At 39.9% G+C, this 26,553-nt stretch overlaps 1 protein-coding gene and 1 long non-coding RNA gene across 5 annotated transcripts in view; one reads left to right on the top strand and one right to left on the bottom strand.

The window, feature by feature from the left end:
* The window catches only part of cadm1a (cell adhesion molecule 1a), a 1,086,691-nt gene that overhangs the window by 309,095 nt on the left and 751,043 nt on the right, over nucleotides 1–26,553 (bottom strand). The window lies entirely within an intron of this gene.
* LOC120535886 lies at nucleotides 12,535–21,478 on the top strand. The gene is made up of 3 exons (XR_005634985.1): nucleotides 12,535–12,595; nucleotides 14,102–14,149; nucleotides 21,271–21,478. It is a non-coding gene; the product is annotated as an uncharacterized LOC120535886 (long non-coding RNA).

Genomic DNA, 26,553 nt, shown 5'->3' with positions numbered 1-26,553 from the left:
CAAGGCAGGAACAACCCCTGGATGGGACGCCAGTAAGCTTCATTATTTATGCTCAAATATAAATTTTGTTATTATTGATTTTTTTTTTTGTCACATTTCAGTTTACATTTATTTATTTTGTCCGATATATTCCTCCATAGGCCATAGTTTGATGTGTGAGTGCAAGTAAAGGTGTGTGTCAATGTGTCCCATCTAGGATTGGCTCCTATTCTGTCCTTCCCATCATGCCCCCTAAAGCCAGTTATGCTGATTTACTACAAGGATGAACGGTATAGGAGAATATCAACTCATATACAGTAAATGTATACATATGGATCCATCACTTGAGACTTTGAAAAGGCTGATGAAGATTTATGTTGTGTCTTTAATAGTAAGCATAATCACCATATTTTTCACACCGAGAATAAAGGAAATAGACACACTTGGATTTCTGTACAGGATCAATAAAAATACAGTCATGAAGTAGTATAAGCAAAGCAATAAATTATAGAAACACCTTGTGCTTTAGTTTATCAGGGAAGGACAAAGAAAGCTTTTGAGTGATGAAGGCAGCATGAAAGGGTTGAAGACAAACTAGATACAGAATTGTGGGATATCTACAATGCTTTTCAAGGTAAGAAACAAAATGACGTTTAAGAACATGATGGCATTAAAATATATTCCAGTCTATAAAACTGAGTAAATAGCACCTTTCATAATGACAAATCACAACAAGTTTTATTTAACATGGGAGATTGCCACTTTAGTGTAAAGTACAATTAGACACTGAAATGGGAGAGAAGACCAAAATCTCAGCGCAAAGGCAGGACTAATAAACTCTACATTGACATAGTTGGGGTCAGGATTTGAACCACAGAGACCACGGTGTGACAATTTAAAAAAAAAATAACACTCAAACTAGTATGGAGATTGGTACTGCTGTCTTTTACTGTAGACTTGAGTAAAATACCAAGAGGGGTTCATCCAGGTATCTAGATGGGTTTGTTCTTCCATCAGTGAGTGCCCTGCAACAGACTGGCATCCCATGCAGGGACAGTTCCTGCCTTGCGCTTGATGCCACCAGGACAGGTACTAGCTCCCGCTTGATTCTGTAATCGACAAAGAAGGATGGAAGGTAATCCTCACTTACTCGGAGCAGGAATTTCTGGCCTTACATATGCAATTATATTATAAATTGAAGGTTAATTTATCACTTACTGATGTTCATCTAACTGTTAACAAGAATTAAGTAGAGGGCGCCGGAGCAGATCAATAATACACATTGATTCTGAACAGACCTGGTAACTAAAAAAGGTCACTGAGTTTGAGGAATATTCATCCATAATGAGAGCATCTTAAACATAGCTGAAAATTTGCTTACTGGGGGATTTTTAATTAAAGTGAAACATGGATTCTTTAGGTAAGAGAGCACTGGGGATCTGAATTTATTTATTATTAAGTACCTTACTAGACCCGAGTGAAAAAGGAGCATGCGTGTAAAATAACACCTTTACCACTTCCTAAATAAAACAATATTTAAGAGACTATACTTACAAATACTAAGGCAGTGACACAGTGGTTAAGGATTTAGACTTCAAACCCTGAAATTGTAGGTTTGAGTCCCACCACTAACGCTGTGTGACCCTGAGCAAGTCACTTCACCTGCCTGTGCTCCAGTTGGGGAAAAAACAAAAAGAAATGCAAGCAATTTTGGCAGACGACCAGGGACCTTGCACCACCGGGACACCTGGAGAAGGGAAGGACCGGGAGAGGGGCAATATCTTCCCTGGGGTGCAAGAGGGTAGCCCCCCTGGATTGCATAAGGGGCTGCGGATACGGAGCTGGGAAGCTCGACCCTGTGGTTGGGCCGTGGCCCCCACCAGAGGGCGCCTGAATGGTTCCAAAGCCATGGACTGCAGCAGTTCTGCCAACTCAGGAAGTGCTGCCGGAAAATCATCATGGAGCACATCCAGGGCATTAGAAAAGGGGCCACCTCACTCCATTCGGGGAGCCGGAGTCAAGTGGTAGTGGACAGAGCTTGCAAGAGAGGAGTGGAGGCGGCAGAAGGAAAGAAAAGGAAAAGGACTGAGTCGTGTGAGTTTATTGTAGCTGTGTTGTGCCGTGAAAATAAACATGTGTCTTTGGACTTCTGGCGGTCTCCATGTCTGTCTGTGTCTCGGCTGGTCTTTCACACAATTGAGTCGTTAACTGGTAAGTAGCTCTGGATAAAAGTATTACACAAATAAATAAACGTAAACTAAATGAAATGCATCCCATGTGGCACTAGCAATATCATTTATCTCCTTATCCATTGTCCAAATCTGCTTTTCTATTAGAAGTCTGTGTGAAGCTAGAGTTTAGCCTGGTAGCAACTGGCATAATTCAATAGCCAGCCTGGTTGGGATGCCAGTTTTCTACTGGACACACCATGGTGCATACCCACACATGTCCATAGCCAGCTAATTCAGACTTGTCAGTTAACATTTTCAACGTGAAAGGAAACCAGAACGTTTAAACTCTGCACCGACTCTGACAAGGCTGGGTATCAGACTCTAGTCTTTGGGCGGCCAAAGTACTAACTAGTATGCCACTATGCCAGTCTACATGAAATATCTTTCTACTCTTTCATTTTCTGAACTCATTTTTACAATTTGGGCTCACAGACAGCAATATCAGGTACAAGGCACAAATCATTTCTCTTTGGGATATAAGTCAAACACATACGTACACTCAGTCATATTTTACTGTTTCAGAGAGCCATAATCTAACAGGCATACAGTATGTTTAGTGTATTGGAGCAAAGGAAAAAAATGAATCGTGAAAGTGGCAAGGACTTTCAAACACCACATATATAGAATCCGAGGCAGAAACTGAATCCATGTCCTTGAAGATGTGAATAACTCTGCCAAACCCTGGACTGCTTTAGTTACAATTTTAAATATATAAAATAATAATCTTATATAATACGCTACCGTGGCTGTTCGTTTGTCTGTTCAGGATTTTAAATCACCTGTGGCTCTCAAACCGTTTGACCTGAAATTTGGTACACATATACTACGTGACGTCTACTATCTGCTTTCGGGGTGATGATTGACCTCCAAGGTTATTCGTCTTTTTATTTTTATTTTATTTTATTGTAAAGTCAACTCTCTGCAGCGGCCAGCAGGACGGCTGTGCGGCACATGCGTATGGGTGCCGTTCTCATCCCTACCACCTTCGCCGTCACTTCCCCTACCTCTTCATATCTTAAATCATTCTTGAGGAAGACTGAAGACTTAAGTGCCAGCTTAAGCGAAAAAATAAGGAAAACGTACTAAGTCTTTGCAACTCAAATCAGTTTTTAAGCAAGATGCCGACGGAAGAAGAAGCGGACCGCTAGGGTAGAGAGAAGAAGAGCTGCTGAGGAAGTAGAAAGCCATTCAACATCTGAGCAAATGAATGCTAAATGTACAGAGAAAGGGTATAAAAGCTATGAATGCTCAAGTCAAGTGTATTCACTGCACATTATCGTGCAGTGTGCCATTACTAGTAAAGTATAATTGAGATCCCAAGACTTAGAATTAGATGACACTTTTTTGGTAATATAAGCAATATACTTTTTTATACAGTACCTTTCCAAAATTTAAACCATTCCTAGGTGGTCTATAAGAAAAGACTCCCAAAGTCATTGTTTACATGTGAGTGACACTGAGGAAGTCGCTTAACAGTAGTGTGAGGTATTATGGACTAACTGGGGTACCCAATAATGCGCAGTACAGAGTACAGTGCCAGTGTGCTCACTAAAAAAAACTTCCCAGGAGAAAACTTTTGGACCAAAATCAAAATTTCAGTAACTATACTACTTCCTAGAGGCACTTCCAACAGGGAAAAAAATTCACAATGAAAGACACATTGTGGTGCTGTACTGTACAAATGAAGAATCTGCAAAATATGGCAGAAATACAGACAAGTGCACAATCAGCTTTATGTTCACCCCATGAAATGCTTTTCTGTTTTTTTCATATATGTGGACATATCCAGGTTTGATCTTCATTTAAACAGTACAGATAGAGCATTCCATGGGGTGCAATTGCTTTTTCACATGATAATATTATTGTCATCAGTAGACAGTGCGGTGCAGTGAACTAGGCCTAGATCATAAAGGTTGTAAGTTTAAACTCCCTGCTGATTCACTGATTCATTAAGCAAGTTTTAAATAAAATTTGTTGTGACGGGGGGTTGTTTAAAAAAAACATGGTACTGAATAACATTGTTTCATTATTATATGTCAAGGCAAGCATAGTGGTCATGTCTAAGGTCTCATACCTTGTAAGACTTTGGTTCAAACTCTGCCCCTGACACTCCTTTTTGTGGTTCTTGGACATTCTCCATAAATCCATGTAGGTTTTCTTTATGTCCTCCAGTTTCCTTCCATAGAAGTGCAAGGCGGGTGGGCTGGTAACTCTAAACTGCCCTGGTGTGTAAAAGAGTACCCTGTGACGGGCTGGTTGAGACCAGTACTATCTGTTAACTAGAACTGGAATAAGCAGGTTCAAAAAATGAAGGATGAATGGACTCGTGCCATCATTAAATGAATTATTATGCATCCCACAAGTGTTGTCAAAGAAAACAGAGGAATACTAATTAGTTACAGAAAAAAAAATCTGACTGAAAGAGTGTAAATGATTTAATTAGGAGTTCACTACCTTGGAAGTAACAGCTTCTTATTTCTAAATTTCTTACCATAAAATAAGTGATAAAGAAAATTATGAAATTAACCTCTGATATAGGCAGAACCCTGTCTGAGTAATGGTTAAAATGTAATCATTTGTGTAGCACTTGGAAGACGAGGTGGACACTGGGTCATCTTTCAAAATTTGCAAAGTAAAATGGATGTGCTGTCCAGGCAAACTGAGAAGGGGAGTGGTCTTTTGCTGATTTTCAAAGAGGCGGGGTCTTTTTTGGTGTGTGTGTGTGTGGTTGGTTTTAAGTTAGTTTTCAAAGGGGCATGGTATATGGTAATTTTTATAGGGGTGTGGCTTCATATATTGATTTAATGATACAGAACACACTCCATTAGACAATACTTCTGGGATGACTGGGTTTTATATTTCATTTTTTCTGTCTTTGTTATGTTTCCTTTTCAACTTTTCTTTTTACTATTAGGGGTTTTGATTACTGCAGCTTTCTTTTCTGTTCTTGAATTTCATGGGGAATTTGGCAATGGTCTGTGGTGGGTTGGCACCCTGCCCGAGATTTGTTCCTTCCTTGCACCCTGTGCTGGCTGGGATTGGCTCCAGCAGACCCCCGTAACCCTGTGTTTGGATATAGCGGGTTGGACAATGACTGACTAACTGACTGGCAATTTTAATTTTGGTTTGTGTCTTTTCCAACACTTCTTTTACTTGTACTGTTGTTAGGGTCACCATAGGATGACCAAAAGGATGCCACAAACTGTATAAAGGTTAGTACTACACATTTCCTGGTATCTCAAATAATTTCTCGTTGATGTGTGCTTTTGTGTTTGATTTTCTGATACTAAGAATTCTTGTTTATTTTCTGACTTTCATTTTTTTAAATATGTTTCTTGCCTCTGTCAAAACATAGGTCCTTACTTTGGTTATTGAATTTAGGCTTGGCTCACGTTTACTGCTGGTTGCTATTTTCCTTTGCGTTTGTTTCACTGCAGACACAATAACTTCTGCTACTACTACGACTACTGTTCCTTTGAAAAATAAGGGCAGCAGACAAAATGTTGGATTGCACACTAGTATATAAGATAACTTTGGTTCACTTTCATGCTTCATGTCTTCCTGCTGGAGTCTCCTTTTCACCTTTTGGTAACGAAGAGGAGGTGGCTTTAAGCATTAATGTACTTGGCAGTGTTTAAATCATTGTCTCTGATTAACAGCTTCTGCTACAATTGCCTAACTTAGTTGGGGTATGACCATGTAAAATACCACTAGTTTAACCATAAAAGACCACCCCAGATTGAGATTATGAATCAAGTTAATATGGCACACTAGCATCCCTCTAAGGGGGTCCTCCTGGCTTGCAGCTACTGTATTTCTATTGGTATTTGTTCTGTTATATCTATAGTTGTGGCAGGTACTCCACTGGTCTAGATTTAAATCCTTCTGGTTTCTACTAGGTCACCACCAATAACCTGCCCATGATCCAGCTGGATATATTACGTCACAGATTTGTTGCTTCTGTCTTGGTGTCAGAGATACAGAAGCACAGGTGAAATGCTTAGTTTGGTTCAGGGTTATGGTCAATCTAGGCAGCACTGAGTGGAAAGCAGGAACTAATCTAAGATGGGGCATCCAAAAACCATAAATGTGGTGAGCAAGCTGTTAGACTGTGATGTTTCTGAGCATAGTCCTCCTCCGAGGTTTACATAAATGCCAGTCCACCAAAACAAAGTTCAAAGGAAGCAGAACTCTGCTGCAAGACTGAGAGACCCCCTGGGCAATCCAGTGGTGGAGAGAAGAGTAAGGAAAGGCCCGTTATTTGATACCCCAATGTTAAGGCAGCAAATATTTTTTGGTTTCATTTAAATAACAATGGCATTGAACATGGCTGATTTATCAAATCAAATCCAGTTATTTTTTTTGTCCCATTAAGTTACAGACACAATGCAAATTGTAGTGAAGTGGCTAGTTACAGAACCTCAAGAAAAATATAAATACCATAAAGGAGTCGTCTACAATTGAACTGTTCAAAACAAGATTAAAGACTCATTTCTATTCACTTGCTTTCCGTGACCTTCAGTAATACTGATGGTTTCCTCATTGTGATTATATTATTTTATTTATGTTCATTTATTTTATTTCTATTTATGTTTTTTTATGTTAATTGTAAGTTTTTCCTTCTTTTATTGTAAAGCACTTTGGCCACAGCATTGTTGTTTTAAATGTGCTATATAAATAAAGTTGACATTGACATTAACATGTTAAACATTATAATAAACCACAACCCCCCCGAAATACACAGAAGAACTTCTGGCTTGGCTAACAAGATATCTGCTGCTGTCAATAACTGACTTGTGGGTGGCATGAAGATGTAGTGAGATCTACATTGGATAGAGAAGGTCTCCTTGTTGTGTCCACTAAAGGAACATGGTAATAAAAGTTTGTTGCATGCTATGTTCCCCTTGTTGAAATCACCAGCACTCGGAGGTCGGATCGATTCATCATTAAAGTGTTGATATCAAAGAAAATCATTTCTGTTGTTGAGTTAATAAACATGTAATGTTTATGTGTTATGTAACTTATTATTCACAAACATTTCCAGTCCTTCTCCTGCCTTTTCTAATTGTTCTGATAGCTTCAAATGAAACCCTTTAAACATTAAAACAGTGTCTGAAATAAGAGGTTTAAGCAGATTCTCTGCAGTGCCCAAAATGCCAGAGTACTTGGACTCGCCATGAGATGTGTCACTTCCTCCAGCTTATTTAAATGTATTCCGTCATTATATGGCACTGAAAGCTTTCCACCTTACTTTTATTCTCGCTCTGTACTTTCACCCCTTCCAGCACTCTTCTTATAAGTTACTGTATAACAGAGTTCTTTGCGCAGTAGTGATCACAGTGCAGTTGAGTAAGAGAATATTTAATATGTCCCACGTTACAGTCCTCAGAGCCTCTTATATTCTCAGATGTTGTAGAAGTAAGGTAGCCATCAGATCTTTTACATTCACCCTCAAGTTCAGAAGCTATTCGGAAAGGCTTGGATTTGCATTGACAGCAGCATATCTTCAATTTAAAAATCCATTTAAAAATTTATAGTAACAAGCTAAAGATCAAATCTTAACATTATTATTATAGATTGACAACATTAGTAACATTACTGACTGTAACAAAAAAATTGTGAAAAAAAAAAGAATAAAGGCTGTAAAGGATGCTGCATTGTGCCAAGTGTGGAAGTATTGTGTCTTAATTTGTTCAACACCCCTTGATGTCTATAGGGGGGAGTCAAGCTAAAGTTAGAAAATGGGATTTATTAGAAAATGGAACTAACCTTAACAGAAGTGATAATGTCATTTCTCAATGTAGTCTCCACTCTTCTCAATGCACTTGTTCCACCTGTCCAGAAGTGCCTGGATTCCAGCAGAATAAAAGGTTTTGTCTTGTTCTCGCAACCACTTGTGCACCCGAGTTATTGTCAAACACTACATGCTGAGTCAGTAGTGCAAGTTAATGTGACTTGCCGGAGACCAATGTGAAGACTGCTATTTGATCCAAGTGGTGGGGACTGCTGTCTCAAGGAGTCCTTTTGCTGTAAGACAATGCTCCAACGCCCACATACTGCTAAGAACATCAAGGCTTGTCTGGAGAAACTGGAGTTTGAGGTATTGCCACATCCTCCTTATTCGCCAGATTTGGCACCATGTGATTTCTACTATTTTGGACAGCTAAAAAAACATCTCCGTGGTTGTCAAATCAAGACAAATGATGGCGTGAAGAAAGCGATGCAGGAATGGTTGCGAGGAATCCAGGCACTTCTAGGAAACTGCATTGAGAATTGACATTATCAGCTTTGTTTGGGTTCATTCCATTTTCTAATAAATCCCATTTCGAACTTTAGCTTATATATATTGTGATATTTGGCAGGCCGTTCATCCCGGCCAATACCCCCAGGCCACCAGATGGAGCCCTCCCTGCAGCATGGAGGTGCCCCGAATGCCAGCAGGGAATTATGGACGTTGGAGTTTTCCTTTACAGCCCTGCTGGATACCACGGGGACTGCTAGAAGGCGCTGCAGGGAGGAGCAGCGAATATTTGCCCTACGCCCTGGAAGTACGTCTGAGTCACATGGACAAGAGGAATGACGTGCTTCCGGGTTGAAGAAAAAGGAGTTTTATCTGACCCGTAAGTGATAAGGACATGGACTGAAGGATGGGAAACACTTCCGGGTCAAGGACTATAAAAGACTGGGAAAAACACCAGAGAGCTGAGGAGCTCGGTGGAAGGGTGGTCTGGGAGAGGTGGATTGGTTTATTGTGATTGAGTATTGTGGAATTTATAAGTATTGTGGAGAGGAGGGTGCTTTGTGCACTGTTTATTAATAAAAAGTCAAACTTTTGGACTTTTACCTGGTGTCTGACGTATTGTCAGAGGATTTAAGAGGACGATTACTGCCTTCTATCTCTCACAATATTTACACATAAAGACTGGCTTTGAATAATAAATCATTGGGTAGGTCATTCAGTGCTGGCTCCAGTTTTGCCCCTGATGCTGCCAGAATAAGCCACAGCTCCTCATGTCTTCTAAATAGGTCCTGAAAACGAACATATGTATACTTTACTCATTGATTTAATTACTATACTGTAGTGGCTCGGGGTTTAATTTGTAATTCACTGACATTAGGGTGTGAGATCATTATTTGATGTTTATAAATTAAAAGAAGTTATTTCTTCCAGCCAGATTTGACAAAGGAGAAGAAAACAACAAATCTGGCAGACTCAGCATTCAAAGACTACATGAATAAGACTAGCAGGCCATGGTAAAATAAAAGATGGGAATGGTTCAGATGAAAAAGGAAAAGAAGAGTATGGACTCACTTGCTTTTTTCCTTCTAGCCACAATCTGAAGTGAATCTCCAGGACAGAAGGCAAGAGGCTGGATTGCTATTAGAGAGAGGTCTCGGTCCCTTTAGTGATTTGCTCGATGGGTGGGACTATTAGGCCACCATAATCAGAAGATCTAAGGCTTTAAGTCAGAACATCTGGCGTGATTAGTACTTACGAGATGCCACAGGCTGAAAAGGCCCTCCCATATGTAAAAAGCCAGGAACAGAAGTGAAGCAGCGACAGCTAAGGACAGGCCTCAAGCAGATGGGGCTGGGAGGGGGGCGGGGCTCGTACACCCTGTCGATGTGATCAGACGTGTCAGCGATGACAACAACTGTTCAGAGCTGCTGGACTCCCAGCATACTCGTTTATTTGGAGGTGTCACTCAGAATTCATGAAAGTTCCTAGTAAGAGCTTCTGGTGTGAAAAAGTGTCCACTGCTAGTCGAGCAGCAATTATCTTGTATTGTTGAACAAACAAAATGAAAAAAATCAATCAAGCAATCAGCCTTAATTATATATAGTGCCATGCGCAGGCAACACAAAACAACCAAGAGTACAATTCTAAAGAAGAGGATACATCAAACTAGAGCTATCACTGCATGATTTCACACAGGTCAAAAGATGTGGTATTGATCAATAATATTAAAGCAAAAATAATAACCCAGACAAAAACATCAATTTTGTGTCCTTTTTATTGCCTTAATTGTCTTTCAGTAAAAGCACACAATGGCTTAAAATGTGCATTAAGGAATACAGCTTGAGAGAGATCATTATAATGTGATTAGTGCTTCACCTAGGAAAGCCTTTATATTGATGGCTCTATTTTCAGTAAACAAAACCCCCAGGTACTGACCGATCTCTCAGGCCTTCTGCTCTGCAGATACCTTCTAATACTCTAATGTACTTTAATAAAAGGTTAAGTGTCCGTGTGTCCATCTGGCTGCTATCATTCCAAACGATGGTGTATCACAAACATTTTTTGTAATGAAATGCATTGCATTTGTCATTCAAGTATATGGCATCTCACAAACATTAACACTGCCTTCATGAGTCCCATACTAAATGGCATATAACAGAGACATAAGCATAATATCAATGATGAAGTCCATGTTGATGATTTAGATTTCAACCCACCTTAGACGGCTAGGACTAGTATAATAATATTCTAATACTACCCATTGACCAAAATAGTGATTCTCATGCATACTATGACTCCTGTATTTTGTAAAAAAAAATAAAATAAAATAAAATAATAATAACACTCAGGATTTTATAAATACATTTTGAACAACCACTTGCTGAGCCACCCAAAGATTCTGCCAAAGTGCCTCGGATGTTACCCCAGTAGCTTAGTGTCAGTTTTATCTCCTTAACACTTTTTTTCCTCTTTAACCTACATGGCTATGCCCCTTTCTAGATGGCATGCCCTGGTAAGGAACAATACCTTTGAAATAGGGGACAGAAATGTGTGGGAACAACTGATAACACTGTAAAAGTCAAGTTGTGGAATGGTAAAAAAAAGGGAAAGACGTTTTAACATTATAGAGAATACAATTAGAAAAATAATAGAGTATGGAGCAGCATTGTACACGTCACGAAGTAATAGGGTGAGATTCAGTGAGAAGCCTGCAGCTGCCAATATGAAATGTTCAAATAGAAGAATATGAAGCATTCTGAGATCAATTCATTTAAAACTGAAGTCAGGAAACAATTCTTTGTGCAAAGAGTTGTTAGAATTTGGAACAATCTTCTGAATAGCGTAGTTGTAGCCGAAATCTTGACAACCTATAAGAAGTATCTGGATGAGGTATTGGGACACCTTAGTTATTAGCTAAACAAATGAAAGTGATGGCCTGAGTGGTCTCCTCAAGTTTGTCAAATTTCTTATGTTCTTGTATATCATAGCCACTGAATACAGAAAATCATTTAGGGTAGGATGATAATATCAGTGATGACCCTAGGAAGCAGTGGTAGCCCATGTTGGGATGGGTCTGAGCTCAGCCCCGTCTTCCTTATATGTGATGGTTTACTTTAGGCTCCACCCACTGTTGCTAAGCAGCGTTAATTACACTACTGTTATAGATTAGGAGGGCTTGGGAAATAAAAGCGAAACAAACAGGCTTACTGCTGTGCCACCTTATCCTAGGCTGGTTTCTACCTTGCGGCTAATGCTAACAGAATTGAACTATCCAGCCTTAAGAATGTTATAAAGGTACTGGCTTGCCATTTCTGCTCTAACATAAGAAAAAACATAAGAAAGCTCTTTATGCTCTTGAGCCAAGAATTATTTAAGACTTTCAGGTGTACAAATTAGAAAATAACATTAGAATCTAAAAAGAAAAGCAAATGAAGAAGACTAGTCAGTCCATGAAGTTTTTTCCTTTAAATAATAGATACATTTAAATAATAGTTATAGACTGATTTTGTCAAAGATTTTGTAAAATATTTGAAATATAAGTTCCTGTCTTCTGTTCTTTATAGGGTATGCTTTTTTTTAAGAAGCCAAGTGAACATGGATGTGAAAATCCGTAGAACCAAATATTATGCTATCATTGAAGTTATACAACTGGAGAACAATACGCCTTTGAAAATTCATTCTTCAAAGATCTTCTTTAAAGATTCATTCTAGTCAACACGTACCAGGACTTCTCATCTTTACATATCACAGTCAAGCGATGGGCTTGGTAGGATGCACCATACGTTTGGCCAGCCTTTGACATCAATGACAAAAGAATAAAGAAATTAAAGAGTGATGGTGCATAAAGTAGCTGAGACTCAAGGGATTAGTTAGGGGTCAGTTGAATTCACTCTTTAAGAACAACTTATCATCAAAATGGTCTGTGCATGTTTGCCATGCACAATTTGAATTCTGAAATAAAGCTTCTCCACATACAAGTTCTAAGGAGAATCTCAAGTGAATCAAGTCAGAATGGGAGAATATTTGTAGAGAGTTCCATAACTGGAGTAAAACTGGAGCACATCACTATGACCCTCGGTCCAAACAGCAGTCGAAACAATGGAAGCAGAGGGAATCATCAACACCAAAGAAATTCAAGACTCAGGTCAGTACTGGAGAGACCATATACTGTACATAAGTTTTAGAATCCTAAGGGTGTAGTCCTTCTTGATTATATGGCTCAAAAGGCCCACATCACCTTTCAACGTTACACTGATTTGTTTGGTTGTTTGTTGCAGTCAATCAGAGAAAAGTGATGAGGAAGCCTGTAGACCATCTGCACTGCAACTTCAAGTCAAAGTACTCACTAACACAGAGTGGGTTGCAAAAGGTCTGTCTCCCATTTAAATAAAAAATACCAGTCACCTAGAATGATGGTTAAATGTCAGATCACAGGAATAAGAAACAGTCAGTAACATCCATAGCTTACAACAATACAACACTGTTGTAAACATAGATGAAAAAAAATCAAGGAGAAGGTTTCTCTTTATATTATTGAGGAAATAATGGGCATGACAGGATTATTAAGTTAATGTGGGCTAAAGGGGATGCCAATAACCATAATATAAAAAAACTGAAAGAAGAAGGAGAAAAATCCAGACTCCATTGTAAGGCAATGAGCCGCTGAGTTATCAGACATTCTGCAATAAGAACTTGAGGGTAAAGGTGTACCCTTTATGGAGAAATGAGAGCCATTGAAGAGAGGAATGCATAAGAGCCATTAGCCTGCATGCTGAGGATGTGTAAAGTTCATATCGCAAGCAGGCCCGCATGGTGGCAAAATTGTTAATGCTGTAGCCTCATGGATCCTGTGTCCTGGGTTTGAATCTCACGCCAGGTCTAGTATGTGAAATACTCTATGATAATCAGAGGGATGCCGTTTCTCCTCCAGTGTTGGCTGAACACTGAAATCTTGTGCCAGTACTATGGAATCTGTGTAAGTAAAATTGTAAGTTGACTGGGTATCTGTTTGTTCGCTAATCATACCAAAATGATTGAACAGAGTTTCTCAAAATTTTGCATAGGCCTTGCCGTTGGTCCATCTTAAAAGAGATACCATTTGTCATATTGGGTTAAAGGGTTATAATGGGATGGGATTGGGGAGCAGTCCAAAAACCAGAGCTGAAGCGAAAACTACAATTCCCATCAGGCAGCAGGAGTGAGCTGATGAAGGACATCCTCATCGGTGTTGTGAAAGAAAAATTAACTGCTTGCAAGCTACTTAGGGTTAATAGCTGACAAAGCAATTTTGCTAGAATGGCAGACTACTCATACAGGCGTCTGTCATAAGACAGGGTGCATTAAGCTCACCTAGGACAATTTCTAGTTTCTTTAGGAATGCATCTATTTGACACAGGAAAGATGACCTTTCCTTGTTTATGGTCTATCTGACAAGTAAAAAAAATAAGCCCATTAGCGTAATAAAATCAAAAGCTTAAGTAAACGATATTATGCCTTTTGATTAAGTAAGGGGAAGGAAGATGAAGAGCCAAGTGAAAAATTGAACTTTGCTCTTCTGCCTTGCAACATAGAATCCAGGTACTCATCTGTGACTGAATAAAAATCGAATTGATTGAACTATTCCTGTCTTCCTCTTTGGTTTCTTCCACAGTGTGCACAAAGTTTTCTACCAACCAAAGCCTGATCTCGAAGACCACAGGTATGTACAGCATTTTCTTTTCAAATAATCTAGAAAACATTTTCATTGTCTCACTGGATTGTGGGATGTCATTAGCCATGTTCATTTTCCAAAAGAAAGTTTTTCCCCCATTGATATATACAAGGAACTTTGGGTACTTTGACAGGAAGACAATAAATTAGTTAGACAATAAATTAGTAAATTAGTTCCACCATCATATTCTCCACCACCACTGAGACCGTGACGAGCACTGTTGGCTGCATGGAGTTCCTATTCATATTTTTCCTTTAGAATTCCAGCCTCTTTCTTGACCCCAGGATGTGCCCCCTTTCCCCTGTCACTCAAACATGTAGCCCTGGCCAAACAATAAGAAGCTCACAGACAGCTGCCATCATACATCGCCTATGATGAATGCTGTAGTCTTCCTGACAATCAAATCAACAATACAAGCACTGAGTGATCGACGACATACTTTTAATTTTATTTCAGGGACTCCTCATATTTTTGATTTTCAGGCTTTAAGGAGGCCTCATTCTCCTAGGATCCCTTATATTTTGCACCTAGACTTCCTCCCCATTTCTTCATGGGATTCTTTTCAACTGCTCCCAAAGGTGTTGACGTGTGATTCTGCACTGACCCCGATGGACTCGCACCCTACACATAGTTCATTACTGCCTAGTGCCAATGCCGTAGGACTGGATTATGCCGGTTTGAGGCTGGCCTGGTGAGAGTAAAGCCCAACATTTTATTCATACAGTAGGCCCAAACATTAAAAGCCAAAGTTTCATGTACATTTCATTCCAATTTATTAAACCGTTCTGCAATTCAAAAGCTCCAATTCTAGATGAGTGGTCTGCATGACAGGTGGGAATTCAGATTTCTGTCTTCCCTAATTAGCGGCTCGTAACACATGACCGCTAGATCTCACCATGCAAGAAGTGCCCGTCTGTCTTATCCATAGATGAGGAGGCTGGGTGGGTAGAGAGGAGAAGAGCACCCATCAAACAAATAAAGAAAATCCTCAACAAAAGCATTTGAATAAATTAGCGTCAGCTTTTTCAGCACAATGGCCATAGACACTCTCCTGCTTTTTCTCCAACTCTCTGCACACCGCGGCATATGTTCCCTGTCCTCGTCGGGGCTTGTCAGCTTGTCGATTTGCTTAAGTGGAGCATATTTCTAGCTGATTGCTGTGCAACAATAGCATTGCATAAATCTGTATGCTTGACTCTCAATCTTGATGACTACTTACTGTAATTAAATTACTTGACCCATGTATCAGATATATCTTGATTTATGCCACAAACCTGTGTGTATCCTCTAATAATATTAACCACATTTGCAGAAAAGGAGTTTTTAATCCGAAGGATCAGCTATGACAGAATAGAAGCTTCCTGCCATCTGCCATTTGAAATCTACATTGCAGTAATGTACATGCTGAAGCAAATGAACTTTTTCTTAATAAAAATAAGGCAAATGAGAAGTTAATGGGTGTCTCAAGGGGAACTGCTCTCTAACAAATGGCTCTGTATACTGCTTGTGGCTCACTAGAACTGTCCCAAAGTGTCAGCGTGAATCAAAGGCAGGGGTGAGAAGAAGGGTCAGACAAGATGAAGCCAGTGTAAGGCAAACCTATGGGCTTAGATCTGATTAGCGACACCGCCCTCCACCCTCCAGCTCTGTAACTATCAGTGTGAAAAGAATATTCACCAGCTTGGGACAGCAGGTGGATTACTTGAATGCATCGTAACCCTTCAAGTTAGGCTGTTCTGACACAAACTGGGAAGATGACTCTTGCATCTGACAAAATACATTGAATCAGACCAGCCACTGACGGACAGTTGACAAGCTGGGTATAACATCATGACGGTGGGCTACCCACAATATAAAAAGTCTTGTAATTTCCAGCACAATACTCCACATCTCTATCACTTCCTCTGTTGATCACACTCCTAATTCTCAAAACAGTCTCACGGGTTGATTCCAAATTACTACAATTGCAAAAAATACAGTTGAAAGTATATTAAAAATACAGAATACGCTAATAATTGAAATGGTAAAGTCAATTATAAGACACTGACCTAAGAAAAGAGAGACAGTCTCAAAATATCGACAATGCTTTTAAATAGAAGAATATTTATGACATAATTTATTTGGAATAGTAATGCTATTTTTGTATTTAGTGTATTTTTAAAGTATTCCTCTTTTTAAGATTAGACTTTGAAATTTGCATAGATTGAAATTTTGTTTTGCTTTCATCCAACTGACATGTGAGCTTGCCTCAACCTCAACTTAATATACTCTAAATTCTTATTTTACCATTAAGAGCCTTAAAACTTATATTAATACTACAGTATATCTATATATACTGTATATATATATATACTGTATATATATATATATATATATATATATACATATACAGTATGTATATACTAGATGTATCCCGTGGAATCGCCCACATAGTAATGAAACAAGACAAACTTTAAAAATCAGTAGACTTTGGCACTGTATCTGATCGTGTTCAGCTCTGACGGGAGAGTGTTTCCCGCGTGGCCGTGACATCTCTGGCAATCAGCAGCTACCCTCTAAAACACACGTAGCTCTGATCTCTCTCTCGAAAATGTCAAACGTTACTCCTTAACAATCTGTAGATGATAATGCCTGTTGAACAAACAGGTATCTCTAGCTAAGCGGAGGCAAGGTGCACTCCAACACGTGGCAAAACGTAGACCAACTCGAACAGAGGATGGCGAGTAAATGAGGGAGGCCCCGCCCCCCTGCTCTTGGTCCATAGCCACTCTGTTGGATTTGCATTAATACATGGGTACTGCAAGCGAACTATGGTACTTAGCACAATGAGAGAAGTCGCAAAATCAACCGGCAAATTTAGAAAACAACCAGACTGAAATCTGTTAAGTAATTCTCTCATGAAAAGCGGACAGACACAAAGAGCACAGACATACAGACAGAACGCAATTGGACCATGAAATTTTTAAAACTGTTTCTTAGTGAGCACCTAGGGGCCAAGGGTAACCTACATTACAAATTTCAAGTACCAAGTCCTCATGGTTTGTGAGATGTGATGAGTGAGTCAGTGGTATTTGGCTTTTATATATTTACATATATATACAGTTTATAATATTAGTATCTAGAAGTAATACTATATATACCCTCTGGACCTTACTAATCCACCCCTCTTACACCCACCTACCCTCCCATTCACTATATATTGCCTTTGATTCCTGTACATCTAATCATTTTCCTATGTATACACACATATATACGCATACACACACAAAGCATATCTACTATAAGATAAAACACTAAGTTCTGCATGTGTGTTCCTTGACCATGAGCAATATGATTGGTCAGCTTGGTTTTTGATGTGATTTGATGACGCGATCATAAGAAGAAGTGAGAGTGTGAGACACACGGAGAGAACTAAAGGCACAGGAGACACGTTGGGAGTTGCCTTGAAAGACAGGAAGCATAAAAGTGGATAGGAAAAGAACAAGGCACCTCAAAAAGACAGAGTCTCAGAAGTAGGTTTTTGTAGAACATGCTCAATAAAGACAGCATTGGTCAAGAGAGTTTTAGATACAAGAGGGTAGGCACTAAAGGTACACATAGGGCTAGAGATATCAAATATTTTTTAAATAAATCTATTAATTGACAGGTAACATGGATAGCACATACAGTATATATCAACCCCTCAAAATAACCCACAGACACCACAAAATCCTGCCACAACTGTTTTTACTTATAGAAGAAAGGGTTCCTTCTATAAATAAATGGTTACATAAAGATAGAACAATAAACACTTTGCCATTTCATAGTCTATCTCCACAATACAGTGGCCTAATGTCTCCTCTTCTCTCCGATCTCCCCAACAATACTGTCCGGTTGCCTTTCTCCTTCTCCTCTTCCTTGCCAGGCGAGCTCTTGTATCCACTTCACTCCTGACTGTAAGCTCGCCACTGAGTGAAGGAGGCTTCTTTCAAAGCATAGCACTTGACTACTCCCAGGGTCACAGCCAATTGGCTGAACCAGGGCTCTGGCACATTCCTGAACTTTAGGAAAGTATACCTCCATCTATTAAAAGGCCAGACACATCAATATTTAACCAGTTCCCGAACAGCATCTTGGCTTCCCATGTGGATTGTGGTCCCAACCAGCTCCCAGATGGCTCATGGGTTTCCCATGTGGGCAGTGGTTTGTTGAACCAGCTCATGGATGGCACAAAGAAAAACCCTGTAGTGAGCCCCTGCTGACCTTCTCTCTTCTTCTCTCTCTCTGTCTCTCATACTATAGCATCAAGTCAATGAAATGTCTGGGCAATTGATCTGGTCAGTTAAGTAGCAGAGGGGGTTGTTAATCACTTTCAGCTGCTTTGGGGCACTAGAGGGGCAACAATGAGATGACCCCCAAAACTGGAATGGTTTAACAGGTGGTGGCCACTGACATTTTTCCCTCCTCATCTTTTCTGACTGTTTTTTCAACAGTTTTGCATTTGGCTGCAGTCAGTGTCACTACTGGTAGCATGAGGCGATACCTGGACCCTGCAGAGGCTGAACAAGTAGTCCTACATCTCCAGGATGGCACATCAATACATGCCTTTGCCAGAAAGTTTGGCATGTCTCCTAGCACAGTCTCAAGGGTATGGAGGTGATTTCAGAAGATAGGCAGTTACTCTAGGAGAGCTGGACAGGGCTGAGAAGGTTCTTAACCCATCATCAGGAGTGGTATCTGCTACTTTGGGCAAGAAGGAACAGGATGACCACTGCCAGAGCCCTAAAAAATGACCTCCAGCAGGCCACTGGTGTGAATGTCTCTAACCAAACAATCAGAAACAGATTTCATGAGGGTGGCCTGAGGGCCCGACGTCCTCTAGTGGGCCCTGTGCTCACTGCCCAGCACTGTGGAATTCGATTGGCATTTGCCATAGACTACCAGAATTGGCAGGTCCACTATTGGTGCCCTGTGTTTTTCACAGATGAGAGCAGGTTTACCCTAAGCACACGTTACAGATGTGAAAGAGTCTGGAGAAGCCGTGGAGAATGTTATGCTGCCTGCAAGATCATTCAGCATGACTGGTTTGGTGGTGGTTCAGTGATGGTCTGGGGGGCATATCCATGGAGGGATCCATAGACCTCTAAAGGCTAGACAACGGCACTTTGACTGCCATTAGGTATTGGGATGAAATCCTTGGACCCATTGTCAGACCCCCTATGCTGGTGCAGTGGGTCCCGAATTCCTCCTGGTACATGACAACGCCTGGCCTTATGTGGCAAGAGTATGTAGGCAGTTCCTGGAGGATGAAGGAATTGGTACCATTGACTGGCCCCTATGCTCGCCTGACCTAAATCCAATAGAACACCTCTGGGACATTATGTTTCGGTACATCCAACGACAATGCACCTCAGACTGTCCAGTGATGCCCTGGTCCAGATCTGGGAGGAGGTCCCCCAGGACACCATCCATGGTCTCATTAGGAACATGACCCCCGACGTTGTCAGGCATGCATGCAAGTACATGGTGGCCAACAAACTACTGAGTACAATTTGGAGTTGCTGTAATGAAATTTTGGCAAAATGGACTAGCCTGCTGTATCATGTTTTCACTTTTCGGGGTGTCTTTGAATTCAGCCCTCTGTAGGTTGATAATTCTCATTTCCATCAAACGATGTGGCATACGTTCGTTCCTAACACATTACTATATCAGTCCATATCAGTAAAGATTTCCAGCATTATTTTTTTTCCCATTAGCACAAACTCCTTGTGCTAGCTATTCAAAAATATATATACATATATATATATATATATATACACAAGTATATAATTCTATGTTATTCTTCTATAGAAGAGTTTAGAAAAAACGTATAAAACAAAAAAATATCATTTTTTTTATAAATTAATAAAAAATAACCACACTTTCTAATAAAACTCCTAACAACTATAATTCTATCAAAACTGCATAACTCATTACAACGCTGCGTATGTTCTTTGCTCTTGTTTTACCTCTTTATCTTTTTCTTGATCTTAAAATGTGCAAAAGAATAAGAGTAAGGACGCTGTAGAATTTTAATGAAGAATGTACAGAGTTATATAGCCATTTAAGAACACCTATGAAAGGTGATGAAGGAAAGACAGCTGTACAAATGTCAGTTCAGATTTGGTACTCTGACTTTATTCAGCTTGCTCAACCTTCACCTTAAGAGTGCTACCTAAAGTGTTCCATTATAATCAAGTTATATTGTGATGTTTTTAGTAAAATAAATGTTTAAAGGCTTAGAGGGAGGCGTTACTTGCATGTGTTTTTTTTTTTTTTTACTTTTTATGGAGTTCCCACAGATTTTAAAATGTAAAGAATGTTAAATTAAGAAGAAATATGTCTTCTAATAGAATAGCACAACAGTGTAGTGATTAGTGTTGCCTCATTAAACATTTAGTATCCTATGTTTGAATCCTTTGCCCGATTATTATCAGTATGGAGTTTGCATGTTCTCCGTCTGTCTGATGGGTTTTCCTCCTACATCCTCAATGATGAGCAGGTTAGGCTAATAGAGACTCTAAACTGGTTCTATTTAAGAAGCCCTTGTGCTTGACTGGCACCCTATCCAAGGCTATTTACTTCCTTGCACACAGTGCTGCTGGGATAGGTTTTGGCCCACTGCACACCTGAACTGAATTTAGACTGACTGGATGATTTCTTCTAATAAGTAATTTGAATGAAAAATTAGTGGTCAAAATGGCTGAAATGGACCAACTAACAACAATGATGACAATGGTTGTTATTATGGTGCAGTTACTAGCATCACTGTTCCCATACTCTAAGGAGCTGTGTTGAAATCTTGGCCCAGTCGTCATCTTGGGTTCAACTCCAGTCTCATATTACATCTGTCAGACACGCATCTCTTTGTGCATGTGAGTGGCCTGTGGTGGACATGTATCCCCAACAGGCTTGGGTACTGATTTGCACTTATGAATCTGGCTTGTTGAACTCTGTAACAAATTCTTCTTTCTATCTTTTGTCACACACATGAGAATGGGGGGCAGTTTAAAGGCTCAAATAATAGAATTTCTCTACCAGACCAGGGGTTGGTGCTGTACTCTAAATATTTCTCCTCTTTCCCTCTGCAGACCAACAGAAGAACCGCCAGCCAACCCTGCTTTCAAATGACATCACTTCTGCTTCCAGTCTCTCTGAACCCGCCTCTTCCTGTCAGCCTGCTTTATAAACCCTATGTTTTGCCTGTGTACCTCAGTTCTGTTTTGGATTCCTGTCTGTGAAGACCTCTTTGACTTAAAAGTCAACTCAGCTCAGCTCCTTTTGTCAGGTACACAGGATGGCTACCCCGACCCTTTTCTTTATCTGGTCTTCTTTTTTTACACAATATATATAAAATGGCAAAATCTGTCTGTCTGTCATGCAGTTACTCACAAACTACTAGGGTTACACCCTTGATATTGGTCTTAATCAAAAGCTGATGACCTCATATGCACTGGTGTATCAACAAATTGGAGGTAATGCCAACCTCAGCAAAGTAAACTGGGTTCATGTGTTTCTTACAGCAAAATGATCAAAAAGGTAACATGGCAGAAAGAAAAAGAAGACCACCAACATCTGCAGAGTGTTTTGCAAATAGCAGAGGCTGAATATGTGATAGGAAGAAGAATGACAGTTGCAGCATCTGCTGAGCATCAAGCACATACGATGCAGCAAACTACTGGTACTTATGAACTACTGGGGTTAGAACCTTGATCTTGGTCTTAGCTCTTTCCTCGTTAGCTGAAACAGTAAGAAAACTTGCAGTTACGTTTTAGATTGATTCACTTTGCTGGAAGGAAAGTTAGCTTTGTTGATTTCAGCACGATTTCCTACACATGCATGAGTAATGAAGAGTAAACAACCTGTAAAGTAGCATCAACATCTGGTGAGACACAAAGCGTACGTACAAAGCCAAATACTCCATGGGTGACGTTTGGAATATTATTGCTGAATCGGACACTGACTCATTGGACTGTGATTTTGATGCAAGTGATCTGGAGATGGTGATCAAAAATGAAAGTGGGGTACCAGCATCAGTTAATTGGTCCCCAGATGATCGTGGTGCTGAAGACATTCATGTAGCTAATACACCTATGGCAACATTTACCTGGGAGGACTGCCACTTACGATGACAACAGGTACAAACCAGATTGCATTGTATTGCGACTACCACCACCACCCTCCTGCTGCGTGAAGACAGCCAGGCATCCGGCCCACCATGCATTACTGCTGGCCATTAAGCCGCCTCCTGTGCAGCTGCCAGAGACAGTGAATAGGTGCCAAAAGCAGCCACAGCACGTAGCAACAGACGTTATATGTTGATTTAGGTGTGAAACCATTGCTTTGTGTGCTTTTCGGAAAACTGAGTTTCTTGGGAAAAATATTCAGCCCTCACAGAGTTAATCGAAGGCTTATAAGCTGATATATTCTGGAAAGTCCGACATCCTTGGAAATGTAAAGTGATCAATAAAGTGACATGGTGGAAAGGAAAGCAGCGCCATCTGCTAAGAGTGCAGTGCAGATAGATTTATTGTAATAAAAGCTTGATCCTCCCAAGCCTATCTATTGATAATATCCCCAAGGACACGCTACATACATCTTCCAAATTCATAATCAAGTGTCCATATTGTGCTTGTTGATCATTGACTCTGACAAAGAGCTCAATAATAGGAAGAAGGAAAAAGAAGAGCAGCGATATCTTCTGAGCATCAGGCGCTTCACAGAAGGCATTTACTTCAACATACAGAATGTAAGAGTAAGAACAAGAAACCAGAGTTTCTTTCTTTCTCTCTTTCTTTCTTTCTTTCACCGTTTGCTGCCAAGATATGCTGCAGCCTGCTCATGACCCTACATTGGATTTCATTGGGTGTGAATATGCTATTACGTTATGTTTAACTGATGATTTTACCCTACAAGATGTACAAGTTCAGGATGCGGTACAACTGCTTCTGTATATTTTTTCCCAGTTAGATTACAAACAGGCTAAGTGACGGGCACTGAACCAGTAACTTTGTAGTTTAAAGTCTTGCCTTGTACTCCACATCACACTGCCTCAATCTATAAATAAATGACGTTACAAGATCAATAATGGATGAATAATCATCCTTCTACCTGTTTCCCAACCCTGTTTTCCATTAAATGACCGAAGAAAAGCTACAGTTTTAAGAATAATATTAATAATTATGGCTCTGTGACCATGTTAGTTTGGAAGCAAAACAACAAAAGAAATCCTTCTATGAACAACAGGCCTCCAGTCTGGCTTGTATACAGTAGACATAATGTATGGATAACACCTAAACTAAAACAATTAAGCTTTGTTTATTCAGTAAATTTTTTTCAAACATTGCAATAAACATTGTTTATTATTTTCTTACTATGAATGGGTTGATAATTTCAGCGCATATCAGTGTGGTAATCCCAGTACTATGCTTAATTATTTGGCACATAATTAATGACACAAACAGCTTCCAATAAAAAAATGTATCTTCTACAAAGCCTTTTTTCTGCTGGCAGTTCATATCAAACCTTCAACGTGCCGAATGTCAGTTTAACGGTCCAACTTTTTGGGATTCTGTCAGAGCACACTGAAATACCCACCCACCATTGAAGTCTCCACTCTCTGCTCCACCCTACAGCCCATCAATTTCCTAATTTCTCCAGGTTCATACAATGTTGTTCTGCCCCATCAGCAAACACAAGCCTGGCAGGCTCCTTACTTTGAGGTCCTGTCTGATGATTATGCGCCTGCATTACAGTAGCAGTCCACTGAGCTGATTTTCCCCAATGAGCGCATGCCACAGTAAGGACTTTATTTATTTTCTCTTTTTTTTCTCTTTTCAAAAAGAGTGGTCAGTAAGCGTATAATTAAATCTGCAGAGACTGCACGGGCGGCAGCTACCAATGCAATCATCTAGAGACGGCCATTTCTATATGCCATGATAAGCAGTCAGATATTACAGAACCTTTCATTTGTCCTGCATTTCACATACAGGAAAAGCAAAGACGACCCCTCAAGGGCCCCGGTATTTCGGAGCTGTGTAGCTTGCCACAACATGGGGCAGTAGATTTTATACTTAAATTGTGCTCCCAGCTCTCTGTGTTTGCAAATCTCCTTTAAAACATATTGACTTGAGCTTCCTCCACAAAAACACAGGTCCAGCACAGACAGAACGAATGAGGCTTCTTCTTCTGTAAGCCTGGTGGAGTTGGACATGAAGGCAGGAGATCATGGGCTCAAATCACACTCCAAATGCCTATGGGCGTCTAAATGAATCTCTTAATTTTGCTAATCTGATAAACTGTTTGAATCTTGTGCTAGCTATTTAAAATGCAGACTGATTCCAATGCCATGCTACGATGTTTAGGCTGTGGTGGTGACATTCTGTTTGAGTATGTCACAAGCTTTACACCATCAAATTTACAGAAAACATCAGGGAATTTCTTATAAGGTTATGGAAAAAATAAACTAAACTTGCATCTGAATAACACTGGTATGCCTTTGACACTCATTGGTCTCCTTTGACACCATTAAGTTGTTTTTCTGGCCTATAAAGCCCAACAGGGGTGGAGTTAGTGGCAGGTTGGAGGCGGGGTTTCTCTTCTAGGCTGTAGTCCTCCTGAGCATTGAGGAAAGAGACAAAATTGGAAGCGCAATGTCAAAACCTTTCTCTGGTGTCTCCTGCTTACTCTATCTGTTCATTAATTGCTTGTGTTGTGCTTCTGCACTTGGCAATTCTTAACTACTTAATCCAGTTTTCAGAGACTATCCTGGCAGCAGTGGCACAAAGCAGGAAATATGGCTGGAGATGGCTTCACTCCATCATAGTGTTCACTTATGCACACAACCACACCTTTCAAACTTCTACAGGTGCACAGTGAAGTCCATCCTCTTTGACCGTGCTATATCCTGGTATGGTACCTGCTCAACTCAAGAATGTGAAGCACTGCAGAGGGTGGTGAAGGCGGCAAAGAAAATTACCGACATTGAGCTGCCTTTAATTCATGACATATACATACAACACTTGCTGCCTTAGAAAAGGAAACGGGATAATTAAAGACCTTGGCCATCCTACACAGTCGCTTTTCTTACTTGTCTGTTGTGATAAATGATACAGGGAGACTGGCATTTGCACCCATAGATTCAAGGACAGTATATGTATATATTTATGTGTATATATATATATATATCTGCTGTATGCTTATTTATTTATTTATTCATTTTTAAAACTTTTTCTAACTTTTGTATTGCATTTCTATCAACTGTTGTGTTTAGTGTGATATATACACAGGACAATAAGCTTGACACAATGTGACTTAACAATTATCGTCAGTTTTTCTCTGTAGAGAGAGAACACAGCATTAACTTGAGTTTTTTTTCTTGCACAACTTATTTTGTTGAATTCTTCTGTTTGATGAATTTAATCCACAAATCTTAGAGATGTGGGAGTAAACCCAAAGAAAAAACAACTGTGACATTGTGAGACAACGAATGAAGTCTGGAATTTAAACCAAGGCAGCAGTGCTAACCACTGGAAAAAAAAAAATCACACAAAGGTAGGCAGGCTGTCATGATGGGGGATAATTTCGGATCCTCAGATGTCACCAGTGTTTATTTCTGTCGTTAGGTCCGCCTCCAGCGTTGCTAGGGGTGTGGCCTCTGAGGTCGGGGCCCATGTGTAAATGACGTGACGCGATAAAAGGACAGCTATGAGTGTAAATCCTTAATAGACCTGCAGATACCAGATTGTGAAGTATTCAGAGTTTATCTTTGGGCTTTTTCTCATGTGTACGTTTGATTTTGACTCTCTTATTCTCTTGACCACGATTATTAACACTCGTATTAGGCTTCTGTATCATTTTGGGTTTTTTTTGTTTTGTTTTTTCACTTACATATCCCAGTTTATACTCAAAAAATGTATCTGCCAGCTGACTTGGACAGTGTAAACTGAACACAGACAATCACCTTTCTGGAGTTTGGACTCTGTTTTTTGATATGTAAGACAGCATTACTATTGCAATAATACTTAAACTGATGTTAATAATAATAATAATAATAATAATAATAATAATAACATGAAGCTTGGCATAGATAGCCTATGTTCACCAAGCTTGTGAAGGTCCAGTAGAACAGTGGAGAAAAATACCCCCTCACAGCAACAGCAAAGGAAATCAAAAGTAAGAACTTGCCACTGTGGCCAATCAATTCATCTGCAACAAAACTTAGACTCAAGGCCATCATTAAAACCAAGAAGATTGAGCTGCTGAAGAAAACAGCCACTGCATGGCCAATACAACTGTTGATGATTTGTGAACAAAGGTGGCTTAGCTGAACAGCCTTTGGCTCATGGGAGAAACCTGTTTATTAGTGTTCTGAA

The sequence above is a fragment of the Polypterus senegalus genome, chromosome 9 (genome assembly GCF_016835505.1).
Source record: "Polypterus senegalus isolate Bchr_013 chromosome 9, ASM1683550v1, whole genome shotgun sequence".
Lineage (NCBI taxonomy): Eukaryota > Metazoa > Chordata > Cladistia > Polypteriformes > Polypteridae > Polypterus > Polypterus senegalus.
Note: the sequence above shows the minus strand (reverse complement) of the source record. Positions and strands in the feature narration are given on the sequence as shown.